The sequence below is a fragment of the Cicer arietinum genome, chromosome 5 (genome assembly GCF_000331145.2).
Source record: "Cicer arietinum cultivar CDC Frontier isolate Library 1 chromosome 5, Cicar.CDCFrontier_v2.0, whole genome shotgun sequence".
Lineage (NCBI taxonomy): Eukaryota > Viridiplantae > Streptophyta > Magnoliopsida > Fabales > Fabaceae > Cicer > Cicer arietinum.
Window position 1 is genome coordinate 39,002,289 of NC_021164.2, and position 23,650 is coordinate 39,025,938.

General features: G+C 30.8%; 1 pseudogene; it reads left to right on the forward strand.

The window, feature by feature from the left end:
- The window catches only part of LOC140920448 (uncharacterized), a 26,683-nt pseudogene extending 3,395 nt beyond the window's left edge, over positions 1 to 23,288 (forward strand).
- Positions 23,289 to 23,650: the final 362 nt, after the last annotated feature.

The following is a 23,650-nucleotide window of genomic DNA, read 5'->3' on the forward strand; positions in this document are numbered from 1 at the left end:
ATATATATATACATATATATATATATATATATATATATATATATATGTTTGTGTGGAGGGAAAAGAGAAGGAAATAGAAAGAAAAGAAATAGAAAGGAAGGAAAAAGAAAGAAAGCAAAATCCATCTTCTTCCTCTGCCTCGCGTGACCCCCTTCTTCCTCCTTCTTCCATTTTCATTTTTGCTTATTCCTTTTGTTCAAGAAGAGAAACCCAAGGCTTAGTGGGTAAGAAAACAAGGATTTCTCAACTTCATACTTCCTCGTTTATTCGAAGACGAAGAAAAACGGTGTTAGGGATTTCAAAACCGTCAAACACAAACCTCTCCGTTTCATTTAGATCTAAGCTTCGTTTCGCAAAGAGATAGAAGGGAAAGTTGTTCACTACCACGCTACGGTGCTAGGGAACCAACTTTGGAAGCGACGTTGCGAGCGGAGATTTTACCGGATTTACTTGCGGTACCGTAATCGCACGTTAAAGCTAGCGTGAAGGTAAGGGCTCCTTCCAAACTTCTAGTTTGCATTTAGGGACTTATTTGTGGTTGTGTGGAAAAGAATTTTGTTAGGGTTAAAGTGTTGATTTGGGGAAAATGAATTTAAGGCTTTATGGGTAAAATCTTAGAGTTAGGTTTTGGGGATATTGATGAATGTTTCGCGGGAAATGAATTTAACCCATTGGTGTATGAATTTGAGTAAATGAAGTTTGACGGGTTCATAATTCATGCTTATGAAATTTGATATGTGTATGGTTGGATTTTGTAGAGAAATGAATTGATGTGTTTTGGTGTGAATCGTGGATTGAATTTGATAATATGTTTGAGTTTGTTTTGTGTGGAATTTGAAAACCATTAGAGTTAAACGAGTATTAAGAATGGGGAATCTCTTAATGTCTTGTTTACTTAATGTTTGTTTTTTGAAAATCGTTAAGTTAAACGAGTATTAAGAATGGGGAATCTCTTAATGTCTTATTTACTTAATGTTTGTTTTTGAAAATCGTTTAAGTTAAATGAGTATTAAGAATGGGGAATGTCTTAATGTCTTGTTTACTTAATGTTTGTTTTTGAAAATCGTTTAAGTTAAATGAGTATTAAGAATGGGGAATCTCTTAATGTCTTGTTTACTTAATGTTTGTTTTTGAAAATCGTTTAAGTTAAATGAGATTAAGAATGGGGAATCTCTTAATGTCTTGTTTACTTAATGTTTGTTTTGAAAATCGTTTAAGTTAAATGAGTATTAAGAATGGGGAATCTCTTAATGTCTTGTTTACTTAATGTTGTCGTGAAAATCGTTTAAGTTAAACGAGTATTAAGAATGGGGAATCTCTTAATGTCTACGTTAACTTAATGTGGTCGTGAAAATCGTTTAAGTTAAACGAGTATTAAGAATGGGGAATCTCTTAATGTCTACGTTAACTTAATGTGGTCGTGAAAATCGTTTAAGTTAAACGAGTATTAAGAATGGGGAATCTCTTAATGTCTACGTTAACTTAATGTGGTCGTGAAAATCGTTTAAGTTAAACGAGTATTAAGAATGGGGAATCTCTTAATGTCTACGTTAACTTAATGTGGTCGTGAAAATCGTTTAAGTTAAACGAGTATTAAGAATGGGGAATCTCTTAATGTCTACGTTAACTTAATGTGGTCGTGAAAATCGTTTAAGTTAAACGAGTATTAAGAATGGGGAATCTCTTAATGTCTACGTTAACTTAATGTGGTCGTGAAAATCGTTTAAGTTAAACGAGTATTAAGAATGGGGTTTTGAAACTCAAGTTGTCGTGGTGATTGTGTGGAAATTGCTAAGTGTTATGTTTCAGAATTGTGTGTGAATGTGATTGAGTTAGTTTATGTAGTTTTAAGAAAAACATGCAGGGAAATCGATTCCCAAATCGATTCTATTAAAAGCTATTCCTCAAAATCGATTTGGCAATCGATTGGATTCATTACAGGAGCTCAGCCATTTTGACAAAATCGATTTGGAAATCGATTGGCTTTAATACAGGGGCTCAATTATTCAGTCAATCGATTTCCCAATCGATTGAATTAAGCCCAGAGTACAGTTTTCACGAAAAACCCTCAGGAAATCATTTTCCCAATCGATTGGCTTTAACACAGGGGCTCAATTATTCATTCAATCGATTGATTTAAGCCCAGAGTTCAATTTTTACTAAAACCCTTCTTCCAAATCGATTTCCCAATCGATTGGCTTAATGGAAATTCTTATTTTGAGTTAGATGATCGATTGCTCAATTAGTTCATCAATGGATTGGCCAGTTGTTTATTACTTGATTGATTTAAGACTTATTTTGACTTCATTTTCATTTGGCAAGTATTATATGAACTTTTAGCATATGGAAAATCCTTTTAAGGTGCATGCTTAGTGGAAAGGTTATTTTGTGCATTCAAAAACTTAAATGTTATGTGTTAACTGTTAATTTCGGTTGGTGACCCTTTACACAACTATTGTGGAAATCTTGACTTTGCCCTCAGATGAGAGTCAGGACAATCCTATCGGTTCGTACCCTGTGGATGGGAATGTAGACGAGAACGCCTGACTGGAGCTATGTTAGGAGGATCTTACGGGGCGCGTTGAGATCACTCAGGGTGTATGGTTTTTTTTGGTAGAATGATCAGATTAGGTTGACATAGAGGGAACATATGTCTTTATTTTGGATTGCGTTTATTTTAAATTGAAGATTTTATCTTTACTAATATTGTCAGCACGACATCTTATGTTAATGGATTCCGTGTATCACTAGCTGTTGTGTAAATACTTTGGACTCATATTTCGAAAACTATTCCGCTGCGTATCAATTATATTGACTTATATAATTATCCAAAGGTATTTTACTTAATTATTCTTTGTTTCATGAATTTGTTTTTAAAAAAAAAAATAAATCGGGGTGTTACATCCCACACTACAACACTTAAAATATTTTACTTTGAACTAGTGCATCTCTAAAAATCAAAACCTTAAACTCTAAACACTTTGAAAATATTGAGCTCATATCTGAATAGCTTTGGTTTTTAAGATTTTTGAGTTTGTGAGTTCGTGAGTTCTTCTTCAACCTTGAGTATCTTTTTATAGTTAAAATTAGGATTTCAGTTAAGTCCTTTGTGAATTTTGAATTGTAACTTCATTCCAGCTTGGTCAACAAATATTTCTTTCAAATATAGTTGTGAAAGATATGATTTGATAATATGACCGTTAGCAAATTCCTTATTTCCAAATCTGATCTAAGCATCATTTCCAAAAATATATGATGTGTATTTTCTCCAAATTACATTTGGAAATCATTTAGCTACGTCTTTCTGCATACAGTTGATTGAATTTGGGGCACAACTTGATTTAGACTTGAAAGGATTAAGATTTTAGGTCAATTAGGACTTTAATAGGTTTTTTCTAATCCATTTTGGTGCTTAGGCAATGAATGCAACTCCCCAATTTTTAACAGCGCCAATGTATTATTTTTTTTTAAAACAATAATTGAATTTCAGAAATTAAGAAAGAAATACCTTTGGATAAAATATTTAAGTCGTAACACAACGACAAAAGTCAACAATATTTACAAGCAGCATAATAGTTTTTGAAATAAAAATCCAAAGTATTTAAACATCAAAATACACCGGGGCTATGAGGCATATCAGACATAACTCATACCCCTGAGGTATTCTCGGCAAACACCTGTACAAAAGCACCGCTCTAAGAATTTTAACTCCCCCACGTCACATCAATAGTGGTACATGGACCCATCAAAATAAAAGTCTAGCTGACAATATGAGGTATATGTACAGTTTTCCAAATTGAAATAAATACATCCACCAAAAGAAAGACATACATCCCCTATACAGCCATCTAATCCGATCATGCTTCAAAAAACTATACAACTCGTGTGATCTCCACGCGCCCCGCAAGATCCTTCTGACACAACATCGGTTAGGCATGTCTAACTACGTGTCTATTTCTAGGGTACTACCCAGTAGCACGATCCTGGTTCTCATCTGAGGGCAAAGCCAAGATTTCTACAATAATTGTAAAGGTCACCAACCGAAATTAAGAAATATCACTTATCATTTAAATTTTAAATGCACAAAATAACCTTTCATCTTAGCATACTCCTTGAAAGGGTTTTCATATGTCAAACATGCATAAACAAGTTGAAAAATGAAGTTTTTAACAAAATTGCACTGTCGTATTCTAATACAACATCTTTGTATTTGAATACAATGTTGTTTTGCAAGTCAATAGCAAAATCATCGTGTCGTATCCGAATACAATCATGTCGTATTCGATTACACGTATTCGAATACAGTCCTGTCGTATTCAAATACAAGTGTGAAATTCTAAGTTTGTAGTAAACTCTGTGTTGTCGTATTCGAATACAGTCCTGTCGTATTCGAATGCAACTGTGAAAAAATGCAGAATTCAGTTTCGAAAATGGTTTCGCAATCAATCAACACTTACAAACAAATCCAAACAATCACAATTATCGATTTCGGCACAATCACATCAACCACTGAGTATATATATGCAATCATCACAGTATATCAAACACGACTCGCGTGCCAAACACCCTAATGCAATGCGTATATGCCAAAATGCATGAATTCCGGAATTTCCAAACCAAAACCCTCCTCGAATGGGCGTAAATCATAATTGTACCGCCTATCACAGGCCTTGTACTAATTACCAAGGTGCCACCCATCACAAGCCCGCACGATTTACTAAAGTGTCACCTATCACAAGCCTTACACTATTTTCTAGAGTGCAATCGCTCACAGATCAGCACATTCTAGAGTGCAATCTCTCACAGATCAGCACGACGCGATAATCCTCGTAAGGATAAGATGAACGAACAAATCACATGGCATCATCTCTTGGCCCATTACGGTCACCACTATCACCATGGTACCATCGCGACCACCATGTACTATAAAATGCATGAGCATACTCTGACTCTTTCCACAACAATCATTAAGTAAATGCAGATATTAAAAGATTCCCCATTTTTAATACTCATTTAACATTAATTATTTTCAAATTCACACAGAGCATACTCAAACATTTATTTTCCACCACAAACATCAAATTTAATCCACAATTCACATTAAATTCGATCAATTCAAATTCCACAAAAAACCACACCAAGCTCAATCTTCAATCACCCTTAATTTCCACAAAATTCAAACATCACTCATGTCAAATTAATTTTCACAAACCACACCTCAAACACATCAAGTTAAATTTCCTCACAACCACACATAAATGAATTAAATCATTTTCTACCAAACCACACATCCATTTCACAAAATTCCAACTCCACAAATACACATATAGCATCTTATATGCAAGCTAAAATTTTGGAAGGAGCCCTTACCTTAACGGTAGCTTTAACGAGCGATTACGGTACCACAATAAATTATGATAAGATTTTAGGTCATTCTAGTCTTTACTAGGTTTATTCTAGTCCATTTTGGTTCGTAGTCAATGTTGTTTGTCTAAATAGAGCATTAGTTTAAAGGGATTTATATTTTAGGTCATTTGTATCTTAAATAGGTTTATTCTAATCCATTTTTGTTCTTAAGTAATGTAGTTCGTCCAACAAGCGCATAAGTCTCTGTTGATTAAGATTTTAGGTCATTTTTGTCTTTACTCGATTTATTCCAGTCATTTTGTTTCTTAGTCAATGTTGTTCATCTAAAAAGTGCATTAGCTTGAATGAAATAATATTTTTTGGCCTTTTTGGTTTTTAATAGGTTTAATCTAATCCATTTTGATTCTTAACCAATGTAGTTCGTCCAATAAGTGCATAAGTCCCTATAGATTAGGATTTTAGGTCATTTAGGTGTTTTACTAGGTTTATTCTAGTCGAGTTTGGTTCTTAATAAATGTAGCTCGTCTAAAATGTTCAATTGTTTGAAAGGATTAAAATTTTAGGTCATTTACGTCTTTAATAGGTTTATTCTAATCGGTTTTTGTGATTAGGCAAAAAAGTTCAACCAATAAGTGCAAAAGTCTCCATTGATTATAATTTATTTCCATTTTGGTCTTTACTAGGTTTAACCTAGCCCACTTTATTTCTTAGTTAATGTAGTTTGGAAAAAACATCTTATAGTTTGAAAGGATTAAGATTTTAGGTCATTTTGGCTTTACTAGGTTTATTCTAGGCCACTTCGGTTCTTAGTCAATGTAGTTTATCTAAAAAGTGCATTAGTTTTAATGGATTAGTATCTTAGGTCATTTGTGTCTTTAATAGGTTTATTCTAATCAATTTTCGTTCATAAGCAATGTAGTTCATCCAATAAGCGCATAAGTCTCAATAGATTAACATTATAGGTTATTTAGGTATTTACTAAGTTTATTCTACTCCATTTTGGTTCTTAGTCAATGGAGTTCGTCTAAAAAGTCCATTTGTTTGAAAATATTAAAATTGTAGGTCACTTAGGTCTTTAATAGGTTGATTCTAATCTATTTGGGTGCTTAGACAATGTAGTTCGTCCAATAAGTGCATAAGTCTCAATAGATTAAGATTTTAGGTCATTTAGGTCTTCACTTGGTTTATTCTAGTCTAGTTTCGTTCTTAGTCAATGTAGTTCGTCTAAAAAGTCCATTAGTTTGAATGGATTAAAATTTTAAGTCATTTTGGTGCTAAGACAATGAAGTTCAGTCTTAATGGATTATTATTTTAGGTTATTTTGGTCTTTACTAGCTTTATTCTAGTCCATTTTGGTTCTTTGTCATTGTATTTTGTCTAAACAGTCCTATAGTTTGAAAGGATTAAGATTTTAGATCATTGAGGTCTTTAATAGTTTTATTCTCATCCAATTTAATGCTTATCAATGTAGTTCGTCCAATAAGTGCATAAGTTTTAATAGATTAAGATTTTAAGTCAGTTTGGTCTTTACTTGGTTTATTCTAGTTCATTTTGGTTCTTAGTCAATGTAAATAATCTAAAACGTGCATTAGTTTGAATGGATTAGTATTTTAGGTGATTTTGGTCTTTACTTGCAGTATTCTAGTACATTTTGTTCTTACTCTATGTAGTTTATCTAAAAAGTGTATTAGTTTGAATGGATTAATATTTTAGGTCATCTTTAACTTTAATAGGTTTATTCTAATCCATTTTGATTTGTCCAATAAGTGCATAAGTATCAATGGATTAAGATTTTAGGTTATTTTTGTCTTTACGTGGTTTATTTAGTCCATTTTTATTCTTAGTCAATATAGTTTGCTAAAAAGTCATATACGTTGAAAGGATTAAGATTTTAAGTCATTTTGGTCTTTAGTAGTTTTATTCCAATCCATTTTAATACTTAGGGAATGTAGTTCGTCCAATAAGTGCATAAGTTTCGATAGATTAAGATTTTAAGTCATTTTGGTCCTTACTAGGTTTAATGTAGTCAATTTTGGTTCTTAGTTAATGTAGTTCGTCCAATAATTGCAAAACTCTCAATGGATTAACATTTTAGGTCATTTTGGTCTTTAGTTGGTTTATTCTAGGCCACTTTGGTTTTTAGTCGATGTAGTTTGCCTAAAAAGTGCATTAGTTTTAATGGATTCATATTTTAGGTCATATGTGTCTATAAATCTCAATAGATTGAGATTTTAGTTAATTTTGGTATTTACTCGTTTTATTCTAGTCCATTTTGGTTATTAGTCAATGTAGTTCATCTAAAAAGTCCATTAGTTTCGAATGATTAGGATTTAAGGTCATTTAGGTCTTGATTTAGTTTATTCCAAGGCAGTGTAATTCGTTCAACAAGTGCATAAGTCTCAATAGATTATGATTTTAAGAAATTTAAGTCTTTACTAGGATTATTCTAGTCTAGTTTAGTTCTTAGTCAATGTAGCTTGTCTAAAAAGGGCATTATTTTGAAAGGATTAAGATTTTAGGTCACTTAGGTCTTTAATAGGATTATTATAATCCATTTTGGTGCATAGGAAATGTAGTTCGTCTAATAAGTGCATAACTCTCAATATATTAAGATTTTAGGTGATTTAGGTCTTTACTAAGTTTATCCTAGTCCAGTTTAATTCTTAGTCAATGCAGCTCGTTTAAAAAGTCCATTAGTCTGAATAGGTTAAAATTTTACTAAGTTTATCCTAGTCTAGTTTGGTTCTTTAATAGGTTTAATCTAATCCATTTTGGTGGTATTGAAATGAAGTTCGTCCAATAGGTGCATTAGTATCAACAGATTGTAATTTTAGTTCATTTTGGTCATTACTACGTTTATTCTAATCGACTTTGTTTCTTAGTCAACGTAGTTCGTCTAAAAAGTTCTATAGTTTGAAAGAATTAAGATTTTAGGTCATTTAGGTCTTTAATTATTTTATTCGAATCCATTTTAATGCATATCAATGTAGTTCATTCCATAATTGCATAACACTCAATGGATTAAATTTTAGGTCAATTTGGTCTTAACTAAGATTGTTCTAGTCTACTTTGGTTCTTAGTTAATGTAGTTGGTCTTAAAATTTCATTAGTTTCAGTGGATTATTATTTCAGGTCATTTGTATCTTTAAAATATATATTCTAATCAATTTTGATTCTTAAGCAATGTATTCGTCCAATAAGCGCATAAGTCTCAATAGATTACGATTTTAGGTCATTTAGGTATTCACTAGGTTTATTCTAGTCTATTTTGGTTCTTAGTCAATGTAGTTTGTCTAAAAAGTCCATTAGTTTGTAAGGATTAAGATTTTAGGTCATTTAGGTCTTTAATAGGTTTATTCTAATCCATTTTGATGCATAGGCAATGTAGTTCGTCCAGTAAGTGCATAAGTCTCAATAGATTAAGATTTTAAGTTATTTAAGTTTTTACTAGGTTTATTCGAGTCTAGTTTAGTTCTTAGTCAATGTAGCTCGTCTAAAAAGTCCATTAGTTTGAATCGATTAAAAAATTTGGTCATTTTTGTCTTTTATATGTTTATTGTAATTCATTTTGGTGCTTAGACAATATAGTTCGTCCAATAGGTGCATAAGTCTCAATAGACTATAATTTTAGGTCATTACTAGTTTTATTCTAGTCCACTTTGTTTCTTAGTCAATGTAGTTCATCTAAAAAGTCCTACAGTTTGAAAGGATTAAGATTTTAGGTCATTTAGGTCTTGAATTATTATATTCTAATCCAATTTAATGCTTATCAATGTAGTTCGTTAATCAAGTGCATAAGTTTCAATATATTAAGATTTTAAGTCATATTGGTCTTTACTATGTTGATTCTACTTAATTTTTTTCTCGGTAATTGTAGTTTATCTAAAAAGTGCATTAGTTTGAATGGATTAATATGATAGGATATTTTAATGTTATTAGGTTTATTCTAGTCCATTTTAGTTTTTAGTCAATATAATTTTTCTAAAAAGTACATTAGTTTAAATGGATTAATATTTTGGCTCATTTTGGTATTTACTTGATTTATTCTAGTCCATTTTGGTTCTTAGTAAATATAATTCGTCCAATAATTGCATAACTTTCTATGGATTATGATTTCTGGTCATTTTGGTGTTTACAAGGTTTATTCTAGTCTATTTTGGTTCTTTGTCAATGCAGTGCATCTAAAAAGTGAATTAGTTTAAATGGATTAATATTTTAGGTCACTTTGGTCTATAATAGGTTTATTCTAATGCATTTTGGTGCATAGGAAATCTAGTTTGTCCAATAACTGCATAAGTCTCAATGTATTAAGATTTTAGGTCATTTAGGTCTTTACCAGGTTTTTTCTAGTCTAGTTTGGTTCATAGTTAATGTAGCTCGTCTAAAAAGTGCATTAGTTTGAATGGATTAAAATTTTAGGTCATTTTTTTCTTTAACAGGTTTATTCTAATCCATTTTGGTTCGTAGGCAATGATGTTCGTTGAATAAGTGCAAAAGTCTCAATGGATTATAATTTTAGGTCATTTTAGTTTTTATTAGGAGTTTAGGTCATTTATGTTTTTAATTGTTTTATACAAATCCATTTAAGTGCGTAAGTTTCAATAGATTAAGATTTTAAGTCATTTTGGTCTTAACTATGTTTATTCTTGTCCATTTTGGTTATTAGTCAATGTAATTCTTCTAAAAAGTGCATAACTCCTAATAGATTAAGATTTTAGGTCATTTAGGTCTTTTATAGGTTTATTCTTGTCCATTTTGGTTCTAAGTCAATGTAGTTCAGCTAAAAAGTCCATTAGTTTGAAAGGATTATTATTTTACGTTAGTTAGGTCTTTAATAGGTTTATCCTAATCCATTTTTGTGCTTAGGCAATGTAGTTCGTCCAATAAGTGCATAAGTCTGAATAGATTAAGTTTTTAGGTCATTTTTGTGTTTATTAGGTTTATTCTAGTCCATCTTGTTTCGTAGTCAATATAGTTCTTCCAATAAATGCATAAGTCTCAATGGATTAAAATTTATTTTTGTATAGGCCTTTACTAGGTTTATTCTAGTCCAGTTTGATTCTTAGTCAATGTAGTTCGTCTAAAATGTGCATTAGTTTGAATATATTAATATATTAGGTCATTTTGGCTTTTATTTGATTTATTGAAATCCAAGAAGTGCATATCTCTCAATGCATTATGATTTTAGGTCCTTTTGGTCTTTTCAAGGTTTACTCTTTTCCATTTTAGGTATTTGTCAAGGTGTTCCGTCTAGAAAGGACATTAGTTTGAATGGATTAAGATTTTTGGTCATTTTGGGCTTTAATAGGTTTATTCAAATCCATATTGTTATAAAGCAGTGTAGTTCGTCCAATAAATGCATAAGTCTCATTGGATTAAAATTTTACGTCAATTTTAACTTTATTAGGTTTATTCTACTCCATCTATTTCTTAGTCTATATAGTTCGTCCAATAATTTTATAAGTCTCAATGGATTAAACTTTATGTTCGTATTGATCTTTACTAGGTTTATTCTAATTCATTTTGGTTGTTAGTCAATATAGTTCTTCTAAAAATTGCATTAGTTTAAAAGGATTTAGATTTTATATCATTTATGTCTTTACTAGGTTTATTCTAGTTCATTTTGGTTCTTAGTCAATGTAGTTCATCTAAAAAGGGCATTAGTTTGAATGGATTAATTTTTTAAGTCATTTTTGTCTCTAACAGGTTTATTCTAATCCATTTGTGTTCTTAAGCAATGTAATTCATCCAAAAAGTGCATAAATCTCGATGGATTAAGATTTTTGTTTATTTTGGTCTTTACTAGGTTTATTCTAGCCCATTTAGGTTCTTAGTCAATGTAGTTCGTCTAAAAAGTCCATTAGTTTGAAAGGATTGACATTTTAGGTCATTTTAGTTTTTAATAGCTTTATTCAAATCCATTTTGGTTTTAGGCAATGTAATTCGTCCATTTTTAGGCAAATCGATTTTTCTTTATTTGGTTTATTCTAGTCCATTTTATTTCTTAGTCAATGTAGTTCGTCAATTAAGTGCACATGTCTCAATGGATTAAAATTTTAGTACGTTTTGGTGTTTACTAGGTTTATTCTAGTCGATATTGGTTCTTAGTCAATATAGTTCGTCTAACAAGTGCATTAGTTTGAATGGATTATGATTTTAGGTCATTTTGGTCTTTACTAGGTTTATTCTAGTCCATTTTGGTTCTTTGTAGTACGTCTAAAAAGTGCATTATTTTGAGTGGAGTAAAATTTTAATTCATTTTTGTCTTTAATAGGTTTATTCTAATTCATTTTGTTTCATAGGCAATGTCGTTCATCCAAAAAGTGAAGATTGTTGGACTTTAGTCCTTTGAATCCTAATTTTGACATAATTAACAAACATACAATGTTCATACATCATATGATAAATCTAACATTTTAATTGAGCAAGATTTCAGGAACAACAATCCAATCCTACACACTTGAAACAAATTGCTTGGAACACAAGAAATCAACCAAAGTTGAATATTGACTGAGTAAATCAATTGGGAAATCGATTTCATAACAAGGGTGTAAGGAAACATAACTGTTTGTGATTGTATAATCGATTAGGCAATCGACTGGCACAATTAGAAATGAAAATTGCACAAGTCAGTGGCAACCTGTTTTACAGGCTAAGCGATTGACAAATCGATTGTACACATCACAAAGTAAAACTGATTGAAACAAATCGATTGGCAAATCGATTGATCAAGTCATAGTGAGAATCCAATTTCTAGGGTAATCGATTATTAAATCGATTGCTTAGATAATATTTGAAAAATAACTTGACCTGTGACAAACACAATCGATTGGACAATCTATTGTGAAAATTTCAATCATGTTAAGTTTGGTTGCAATTGATTGGGAAATCGATTGAACTAAATATCAGGTAAGAACTTTTCAGGCAAATACAAACAAATCGATTGGCACTTCGATTAACATCAAAATAGCTAAGTCACTGTCTTGAAGACAATCGATTGGCAAATCGATTGAAAGAACCTTTTTGAAATCACAGTGAACTTTGAGCTTGTGGCCAAATCGATTCCGAGTATTTGTAAATCGATTATGAGACTTAATAAATCGATTAAGTAATCGATTCGTGTGATTTTTACTTTGCACAAAACACCTGCAATCGATTACGAAATCGATGCATATAAGTCTTAACATAATTCACTGAAAAGAGTTTGTTTAAAGAATCGATTGACAAATCGATTGGCTTATGTAGTTTCAAGATTCACGAAAAACAAGACCCGCGATAATCGATTTATTAGTTGTTTTTCAGAAACTATATAAACTGTTTTCAATCATTCTCTCATTAACAATGATAATCTCTCATTAACTCTCATTAACACAATACAACACATTGTTAACATTCTGATATTGCTTTTTCAGATCAAAGCCAAAAAGATTATCCATAATCATTGAGAGAGCTGAAAAAGTATTCTTGAGAGAAAAGACAATGTTCTCATAAATCCATCATTGAATAACCAGATTCGTGAGAAGACACATTGTTCAAGATTGAAGACTTCTTTTTGTACTTCTTTTATTCTGTTTGAAATAAATACTTTGTAAAGAAAACGACTGCTAGAAATCCAGCTAGAAACTGGTGGCGATCTTCTTGGGTGAGAGGCCTCATCAAGAAGGAGCCGCACTTTGATTTTGTGTGAGTCTGCTGAGTGACTACAAGGATCAAGGGGTGAGCAATAGGAAAGAGATTGTGAGAGATAGATAGGTTTCAAGGAAACTGGACAATCTGTAAACAATTCACAATTCTTTCTATTGGAGAAAAAGCTGAAATCCAGTTGGATTGTCAGGACTGGATGTAGGTTGTCTCGTTGACAACTGAACCAGGATAAATCTTGGTGCATTCTATCCCTTATCTTTTTACTTTTAATTGTTAATCTTGTATGCCACATTATAATTCCGCTGTGTATGTGATATTGCTTTAATTTGATTAAAGACTGATATATTCTGATTATTTCGAGGTCATAATAATCAACAAAGACGTCTCAACGGATTAAGAGTTTAGGTCATTTTGGTCTTTACTAGGTTCTATTCTTGTCCACTTTGGTTCTTAGTCAATGTAGTTCGCCTAAATAGTCCATTAGTGTGAATGGATTAAAATTTTAGGTTATTTTGGTCTTTACTAGGCTTATTCTAGTGCATTTTGGTTCTTCGTCAATGTAGTTCGTCTAAAAAGTGCATTGGTTTGAATGGATTAATATTATAGATCATTTTTTGTCGTTACTAGGTTTATTCTAATTCATTTTGGTTCATAGGCAATGTAGTTCGTCCAAAACATGCGTAAGTCTCAATGGATTAAAATTTTAGATCATTTTTGTCTTTATTAGGTTTATTCTTGTCCATTTTGGTTCTTAGTCAATGTAGTTCATCTAAAAAGTGCATTAATTTGAATGGATTAATATTATAGGTTATTTTTGTCGTTACTAGGTTTATTCTAATTCATTTTTGTTGATAGGTAATGTAGTTCGTCTAAAAATTGCATAAATCTCAATGGATTAAGATTTTAGGTCATTTTTGTCTTTATTAGGTTTTTTTGTGTCTATTTTGGTTCTTAGTCATTGTAGTTAATCTAAAAAGTTCATTACTTTTAATAGATTAAGATTTTAGGTCATTTTAATCTGTACTAGTTTTAATTTAGTACATTTTGATTCTTAGTCAATGTAGTTCTTCTATAAAGTGCATTAGTTTGAATGGATAAAAAATTTAGGTCATTTTGGTATTTACTAGGTTTATTCTAGTCCATATAGGTTCTTAGTCAATGTAGTTCGTCCAATAAGTACATAATTTCTAATGGATTAAGATTTTAGGTCATTTTGGCCTTTTCTAGATTTGTTCTATTCCATTTTGGATCTTAGTCAATGTAGTTGGTCCAATAAGTGCGTATCTCACAATGAATTAAGATTCTAGGTCAAATTGGTCAGTATAAGATTTATTTTAGTCCATTTTTGTTATTAGTCAATGTAGTTCATCTAAATATTTTAGTTCATTTTGGCCTTTAATAGGTTTATTCTAGTCCATATTGGTGCTTAGTAAATGTAGGTCTTCTAAAATGTGCCTTAGTTTGAATGGATAAAGATTTTATGTCATTTTGGTCTTTACTAGGTTTATTCTAGTCTATATTGGTTCTTAGTCAATGTAGTTCGTCTAATAGGTACATAATTCTCAATGGATTAAGATTTTATGTCATTTTGGTCTTTATTAGATTTATACTAATCCATTTTGGTTCTTCATTGCAGTTGGTCCAATAATTGCATATCTCTCAATGGATTAATATTTTTAGTCAATTTGGTCTGTACAAGGTTTACTCAAGTCCATTTTGGTTCTAAGTCAATGTAGTTCTCTAATATGGACCTTAGTTTGAGCAAATTAAGATATTTGGTTATTTTGGTCTTTAATAGGTTTATTCAAATCAATTTGGTTCTTTGGCAATGTAGTTCGTCTAATAAGTGCACAAAACTCAATGAATTATTATTTTTGGTGATTCTTGTCTTTATTAGGATTATTCTAGTCCATTTAGTTTCTTAGTCAATGTAGTTAGTCATTTAAGTGCATAAGTCTCAATGGATTAAAATTTTAGTTCATTTAGGTCTTTACTAGGTTTGTTCTAGTCAATTTTGGTTCTTAGGCAATTTAGTTCATCCAACGGATTAAGATTTTAGGTCATTTTTGTCTTTATTATATTTATTGAAGACCATTTTGGTTCTTAGTCAATGTAGTTCATCTAAAAAGTCCATTAATTTGAATGAGTAAGATTTTAGGTCATTTTGGTCTTTACTAGGTTTATTCGAGTCCATATTGGTTCTTAGTCAATGACGTTCGTCCAATAAATACATAATTCTCAATGGATTGATATTTTAGGTTATTTTCATCTTTATTAGATTTATTTTAATCTATTTTTGTGCTTCGTGATTGCAATTGGTCGAGTAAGTGCATATCTCTCAATGCATTATTATTTTAGGTTAGTTTGTTCTATACAAGGTTTATTCTAGTCCATTTTCGTTCTTATTCACTTTAGTTCTTCTAAAAAGGGCCTCAGTTCCAATTGATTAATTTTTTTTGGTTATTTTGGTCTTTAATAGGTTTATTCAAATCAATTTGGTTCTTAGACAATGCAGTTCTCCCATTAAGTGCATAAGTCTTATTGTATTAATATTTTAGGTGATTTTGATCTTTATTAGTTCCTTGTTAAAGAATTTCGTTCTCGAAATTTGCAGTGAGTAAACTAATATCTAACTTACGACCCTCAAGATTCAAACTTAGTGTATAAAATATTTAAGGTATTCACTATTTATTATTTAAGCACAATATGTCAAAAATCAATTACTTTTGCATGATAGACTAACATGACACAATGAATCATTTAAACAATTGCAACTAATATTTTAATCATGAATGAAATACTCTAAGTACCTACTATAATTTACGAAGGAAACAAAATTTATAGATTTAGTAACCACAAACTTACTACCTCAAGTCCAATGAAACGAAAATGTGCCAAATGGATTGTTAACTTCAACTAACTACTCAAACACTGACTTTTTAGTAAAAATTCAAATAATATTATCAATTTCTCAACAGATTTCACTTAAGTAAGAAAAATATTTCAATGATTTCAAGAACTAGAGTACATAGCCATAGTGGTCGAGGACAAATATTTTCACATAGTTTCAAAACTCACTTCAACAATTATTCACACCACATAACCCATTATCGGCATTCAACACTGATGCCACATAAGACTCATAATCACTCAAATTTGCATCAGAGGTGAACATGATTTTTAACTATTTCAAAAATAGATTTAACAACTATTTCTAGCAATAATTACAATATGTTATTGTTGCCTCTTTTATCGACGATGAGTCATCGGGTAGCTAGTCCCTCATACTCATGTAGTCAACTACTTAAGGTAATCATAACTATAGTCATTCAAATTCAAACATGGGTAATTAAAAGTATCTTTCACATGATACATGAGTGCGAATGCGACACCACAACTCTTACTCCTTACTTCAAGTTAAAAACCCATTCAATTACACCTTCCTAGTAATTTATTTGTAATTTACAACTAATTATAACAACAAAAGTAAGGACACTTGCATCAATATGAATCATCAATCAAAATAAAGAGATATAAAATTATTTCACTTTTAAACATTCTCAACTACTCTAAACATTATTCACAACTTCCCAACACTTAGAACGCCTGAAACATAAACACTTTCACATTCACCTAATCACATATACATGCATATAACTTATTCAATAATTGGCATCATGATGTAAAATATTCTCATAGCAATCCGACAACAAGAAATTTATCACAATTAAAATAATAATTCACCCCTTTGTTTTTAATCAATCTTTATCATTTAACAAAAATTGAAACAAAGATTTTTCAATTAGCAAGTAAAGTAAGCAACTAATTTTACTTAAAGTTAATATAACAATCATAAAAAATAAATAAATCTCGTAGTACATAAATCATTTTAGTGGTTAATCAAATAAATTTGATTTCAAACACTTAAATTTTTTTTAAAAGGATCACTAATCTTTTAATACCATAAAATAATATTGCTTCATAATTTCAAACTTTTCCTTGGATTACTTCTTAATAAATATTACGATTTTTTTAACTACTTTTAAAATCAATAAGATTACTAAAATTTCACCAATATCTTAACCACCAAAATACCTTTCAAGATATTTAAGCACTCTTAAAATAATTTTTTTTAACCTATATTTTGAAATCAAATCAAATCATGTATATAAAATTAGATACAAAATTTTCTAATTCACCAAGACTTCTAAAATAGCTATATATATATTTTTTTTTCCTGATTTCAAACACTTAAATTATTTTAAAAGGATCACTAATCTTTTAATACCATAAAATAATATTGCTTCATAATTTCAAACTTTTCCTTGGATTACTTCTTAATAAATATTACGATTTTTTTAACTACTTTTAAAATCAATAAGATTACTAAAATTTCACCAATATCTTAACCACCAAAATACCTTTCAAGATATTTAAGCACTCTTAAAATAATTGTTTTTTCAACCTATATTTTGAAATCAAATCAAATCATGTATATAAAATTAGACACAAAAATTTCTAATTCACCAAGACTTCTAAAATAGTTATATATTTTTTTTCTTTCTGATTTCTAAAAACTATTTTTACAACAAATCTTTTAGATTATTATTTTTTTTTTAAAACAGCACATAGTAAAACTTGGCGTAAATTATTTTCCTCTTGTGTGACTAATCTAAATTTTAAATAAAATCATCATAAATATATATTTTTATTATTATTTTAAGAATCAACACAACTCCAACACAATCTAATTCTCTAAAATAAGTCAACAATAATTCACACATAAAATATTTCCTTTTATGAAATAAATCAAATTTAATCCCTTCACAATTCTTTGTTTCTAAAAGTCTAACTATCAAATTTCAACCAACCTTGAATGTTCTAGAATTATTATTGCTAATAATATGAATTTTATACTATTTCAAAAGCATGACGAATGTCCTAAATTGTTTTCAAAAGCAATATAAAAACATTAATCATTTAGATACAATCATTAACAATTTCAAGTGATTTAAAATTAAAATCCACACTTTAAAATCAAATTTTTTAACCCCTTTTTTTCCTTCTCTTTCTCAATTAGTAGACATTTTATCATCTAACACCCCCTTTTTAAAGTTCGTCTAAAAAATGAATTAGTGTGAATGATCAAGCTTAGTTAATGTAGTTCTTCTAGAAAGTCCATCATTTTGTATGAATTAACATTTTAGGTCATTAATAGGTTATTCAAATACTTTTTGGTTTTTGGCAATGTAGTTCGTCCAAAAAGTGCATAAATATCAATGGATTAAGATTTTATGTCATTTTGGTATTTAGTAGGTTTATTCTAGTCCATTTTGGTTCTTAGTCATAGTGGTTTGTCCAATAAGTACATAATCTCAATGGATGGAGATTTTAGGTCATTTTGGTATTTACTAGGTTTTTTCTAGTCAATTTTGGTTCTTAGTTAATGTAGTTTGTCTAAAAAGTACATTAGTTTGAATGGATTAGTAATATAAGTCATTTTTGTCTTAAATAGGTTTATTCTAATCCATTTTTTCGTAGGCTATGTAGTTTGCCCAAAAGTGCATGTCTTAGTGGATTAAGATTTTAGGTCATTTTGGTGTTTACAACATTTATTTTAGTCCATTTTGGTTCTTAGTCAATGTAGTTCATCTAATAAGTGCACAAGTTTCAATGTATTAACATTTTAGGTCATTTTTGTCTTTATTATGTTTATTCTAGTCCATTTTATTTCTTAGTCAATGTAGTTCGTCCAATAAGTGCATAAGTCTTAATAGATTAAAATTTTAGGTTGTTTTGGCCTTTACTTGGTTTATTCTAGGTAATTTAGTTTGTCAAAAAAGTGCATTAGTTTAAATGGATTAAGATTTTATGTCAGTTTGGTCTTTTCAAGGCTTGTTCTAGTCTATTTTTTATCTTAGTCAATTTAGTTGGTCCAATAAGTGCATATTTCTCAATGGATTAAGATTCTAGTCCATTTTTGTTCTTAGCAATTGTAGTTCATCTAAAAAGTGGATTTATTTGAATGGTTTAAGATTTTAGGTCATTTTTGTTTGTGCATGGTTTATTCTAGTCTATATTGGTTCTTGGTCAATGTAGTTCGTCTAAATAGGGCATTAGTTTGAATGGATTAATATTTTAGGTCATTTTGGTCTTTACTAGGTTTATTCTAGTCCGTTTTGGTTCTTAGTCAATGAACTTCGTCTAAAAAGTCCATTAGTTAGATTAAGATTTTAGGTCATTTTGGTATTTACTACATTTATTCTAGCCCATTTTGGTTCATTTTCAATGTAGTTCGTCTAAAAAGTGCATTAGTTTGAATGAATTAAGATTTTAGGTCATTTTGGTCTTTACTAGGTTTATTCTAGTGCATATTGATTTTTCGTCATTGTAGTTCGTCCAATAAGTACATAATTCTCAATGGATTGATATTTTAGGTCATTTTCGTCTTTATTAGATTTATTCTAATTTGTTTCGGTGCTTCGTCATTGCAGTTGGTCCAATAAGTACATATCTCTCAATGGGTTAATATTTTAGGTCATTTTGGTCTTTAATAGGTTTATTGTAGTCCGTTTTTGTTCTTAGTCAATTTACTTCTTCTAAAAATAACCTTAGTTTGAGTGGATAAAGATTGTTTGTTATTTTGATCTTTAATAGGGTTATTCAAATCAATTTGGTTCTTAAGCAATGTAGTTCCTCCAATTAGTGTGATCATAGTATTTGGGCACATGTTTCTAGCTTGCTTCTAAACTTTGGGTCGAATTTGAATTATAATTTTAATATTTACATTTTAATTTTGACTCTTTCTCGCTCTATAGGCCTTAACGGGAGCTCAAAATATCGGATTGGCGCATATGAACAGACGTTGGAAAGCTAAAAATCTGAACTACAACTTTTTTGTTGGAAGAAAAGACCAACTCTGAACTTTACTGGGCCAAAATTGCAGATTTCATAATCTGGACTTTTGTAATAATTTTAAATAGCGGGTCACTTGTTTTTAAACCTAAAGCCCAATATCATGTACTATATATTGGCAGTTTTGCTTCTTTTCTATGGACGGAAAAATTAAGATTCAGATTGCTACAAGAAATAAATAGTTTTTATTTTAATTTCATGGAAGACTAATTTTATAAGATTAATCCACGAGTTTAGAGTTTCATCAACACCTTGAGATTCAGGTTACACTGTCAATTTTGATTCATGATTATATTCTTGTTTATTTGATTATATTGATATTTTGATTGCTTAAATTGAATTTCAATAGGATCGATTAAATTTATTTGACAGAATTTGGTTTCAGTTTCTAATTTAATTGAATTATAATTTTGTAACGCTTGATTGTTAATTGTAATATTTTGATGATTGTGATGCTTAATCCAATCAAAGAAACCAAATTCACATATGATTGATTATGCTTGTTTGATCAATTCTATAGTCAAATAAGAATAGAATCACGAATTAGAAATTAAACTCATTGATGGAATCTGTGATAGGTATGAAACTTAAATAAGTGGATTAATCGTTTTGTTCATCTGTTAAATAAAAAATCTAAAAAAATTCCTTTTTAATTTCAACTTTCAATTCGGTTATTATTATTATATCAGAAGTCCTTGCGAAACGATTCGAGTTATTACCTCTATTTATATTTTATTAATTGTATTTGACCCGTGTGCGACAACGGATCAAATTGGCACCGCTGTCGGGGACTCTCTGATAACAATATTAATCGATAAAAACTCTATTTTCAGGCGACTGTCTCGGATTGCTCCAAACTTTTGCCCCAAATTCCTTCGTTTAGACCCTTTTTTGAATTTTTTGAATTTTTCATATTCTCCAAAAATTCCAAAAAAAATTGTCGTTGCCTTTATTTGATTTTTAGAAATTTTTTGTGGTACTTTTATATTTTTTGGATTTTATTTTATAGGGTTTTTATTTTTCACTTCAATTTTAGCAATAGGGACATTGTTGGAATTTTCAAAATTGTTATTTTGCATTGCATTGTTATGATGATGCATGACTAGGGCTAGTTCTGTAAATCTTCATTCCTTTGAACTTGAAATAGATAGGACATTTCATTTACGTCGTAGACTTAATAGAGCTGCTAGTGTTAACGAGTCAGAGTCAGATAGTGAAAGTGACAAATTGCTGCAAAATATAATTGATGCGAATAAAAGAACCTTAAGACAACTTGCTGCACCTAATGTCAATTATAATGTATTGTGTATAACATATCGTAAAGTTACTGTACCATTTGAACTTAAATCTGGTTTAATACACTTGCTTCCAAAGTTTAATGGTCTTGCAGGTGAGGATCCCCACAAACACTTAAAGGAATTCCATGTTGTGTCTTCTACCATGAAGCCTCAAGGAGTCACAAAAGACCATATTAAGCTGAGAGTCTTCCCATTTTCACTCCAAAGATGCTGCCAAGGAATGGTTATACTACCTTCAATTAGGTTTTGTTACAAGTTGAAATCATCTCAAGATATTTTTTCTAGAAAAATTCTTCCTTGCCTCACGAGCTGCTTCAATAAGACAGATTGATACGGAATCATTACATGAGTATTGGGAGAGATTCAAGAAATTAGTGTCAAGCTGTCTTCATCACCACATTTCTGAACAATTGCGCATCCAATATTTTTATGAAGGTTTGCTACCTATGGATAGAAGCATTTTGGATGCTGCTAGTGGGGGAGCACTTGTCGATAAGACCCTAGAAGCGACAAGGGCTTTGATTGAAAACATGTCCATGAATTCTCAGTAGTTTACAACTAGAAGCAATTCAACAGTGTTGTCAAGGAGTGTGAATGAAATTCAAGCTTATTCCCACAAGAATTTAGAAGGCAAACTTGATGAGCTTACATCTTTAGTAAAAAAAAATTGGCAATAGGTAAAAACCAAGCAGTGGTATGTGGTCTTTGCACTTATCTAGAGCATCCTATGGATTCATGTCCTACATCGCAAGAAGATCCAATTGTTGATGCTCCTCAAGCATATGCAGCAAATATATACAATCCTCAAGCCAACTATGATATGTCATCTAACAGGTACAATCTGGGTTGGAGAAACCATCCCAACTTGAGATGGGGAATTCATCTGCACAACAGCAACCTAGGCAGCAGCAGCAAAATATTCCTCAACAACAAAACAATTTACCTTCATTAGAGGACCTCGTTAAGCAGATGGCTGTCCAGAATCTCCAATTTCAACAAAGAACATATTCCACCATTCAAAAAGTCGAAACCAAGATTGGTCAATTAGCCACTTCATTAATCAATTGCAGACTCAGGGGTCAAACCAATTGCCTGCAGAATCAGTAGTAAATCCAAATGCTCCCAATGTCAGTGCAATTACATTGAGGTCTGGGTAAGCTGTTGAAATACCAAAGGTACATGAAACTGTAGTGAAAAATAACAAGGTTGCTGAAGACACTTTGATACCTGAAAATGTTGATGTTGAACAAAATATACCACTTCCTTTTCCTCAAAGGGCAGTGAAGACTAAGAAAATGGACGAGGAAGATAAGGACAAGGAGATCTTAGATACATCTAGGAAGGTGGAAGTTAACATTCCCCTCATTGAAGCAATTAAATAGATTCCAAGATATGCAAAATTTCTAAAAGATTTGTCCACACACAAGATAAGGTTAAAAGGTAATGAAAGAGTAAACATGGGGCAAAATGTTTCAGCCCTCATTAAGCCCATGCCTCAAAAATGCAAAGATCCATGAACTTTTTCCATTCCATGTACCATAGGAAATAGTCAATGAAAATGCTATGTTAGATTTAGGAGCTTCCATTAATGTTATGCCTACATCTATTTTTAACTCTCTTGCTATTGGACCTTTATAGAGTACATGTGTTACCATTCAATTGGCGAACAGGATTAATTATTGTCTTGTTGGACTTGTGGAGGATGTACTTGTTCGAGTTAATGAATTAATATTTCCTCCAAATTTTTACGTTTTGGGCATGGAGGGAGATAATAAGTCCAACAGGGCGCCTATCATCTTAGGCAGACCATTCTTGAAAACTGCTAGAACAGAAATTGATGTGCATGCTAGAACTCTATCCATGGAATTTGGTGATAGCATTGTAAAATTTAACATATTTGATGCTATGAAACACCCCCTGGAAGAGCATTCTATTTTTCAAATTGAATTGCTTACTGATTTGGTTGATGACACTTACCCCGATATGTTTGCTACTAATTTTCCTTCATTGTCTGGTTTTGATGGTACTTATACTTATGAATTCTCCACAGATACTCAATTGTGATTAGTGTGTGCTGAGATCGAAGCTGCCTTGCAGGTTAATCATTGTGCTGATATTGATATTTCTACTAACATAATTGATTTTGCAGACTTAGCTTCGGCTACTGGTGTTGTACCTTCCATTGAACAACCACCGACTATGGAGCTTAAACCACTTCCTGAAAATTTGAAATATGCATATTTAGAAGGAAATGGCAAGTTACCTGTGATTATTTCAGCCAAACTTGAAGATGAACAGGAAGAGAAGTTGTTGCAGATTTTGAGAAAACACAGAAAGGCAACCTGATGGACCTTGGTTGATATTCCTGGTATTAGCCCATCCATGTGTATGCACAGGATACTACTGGAGGATGGGGTAAAATCGGT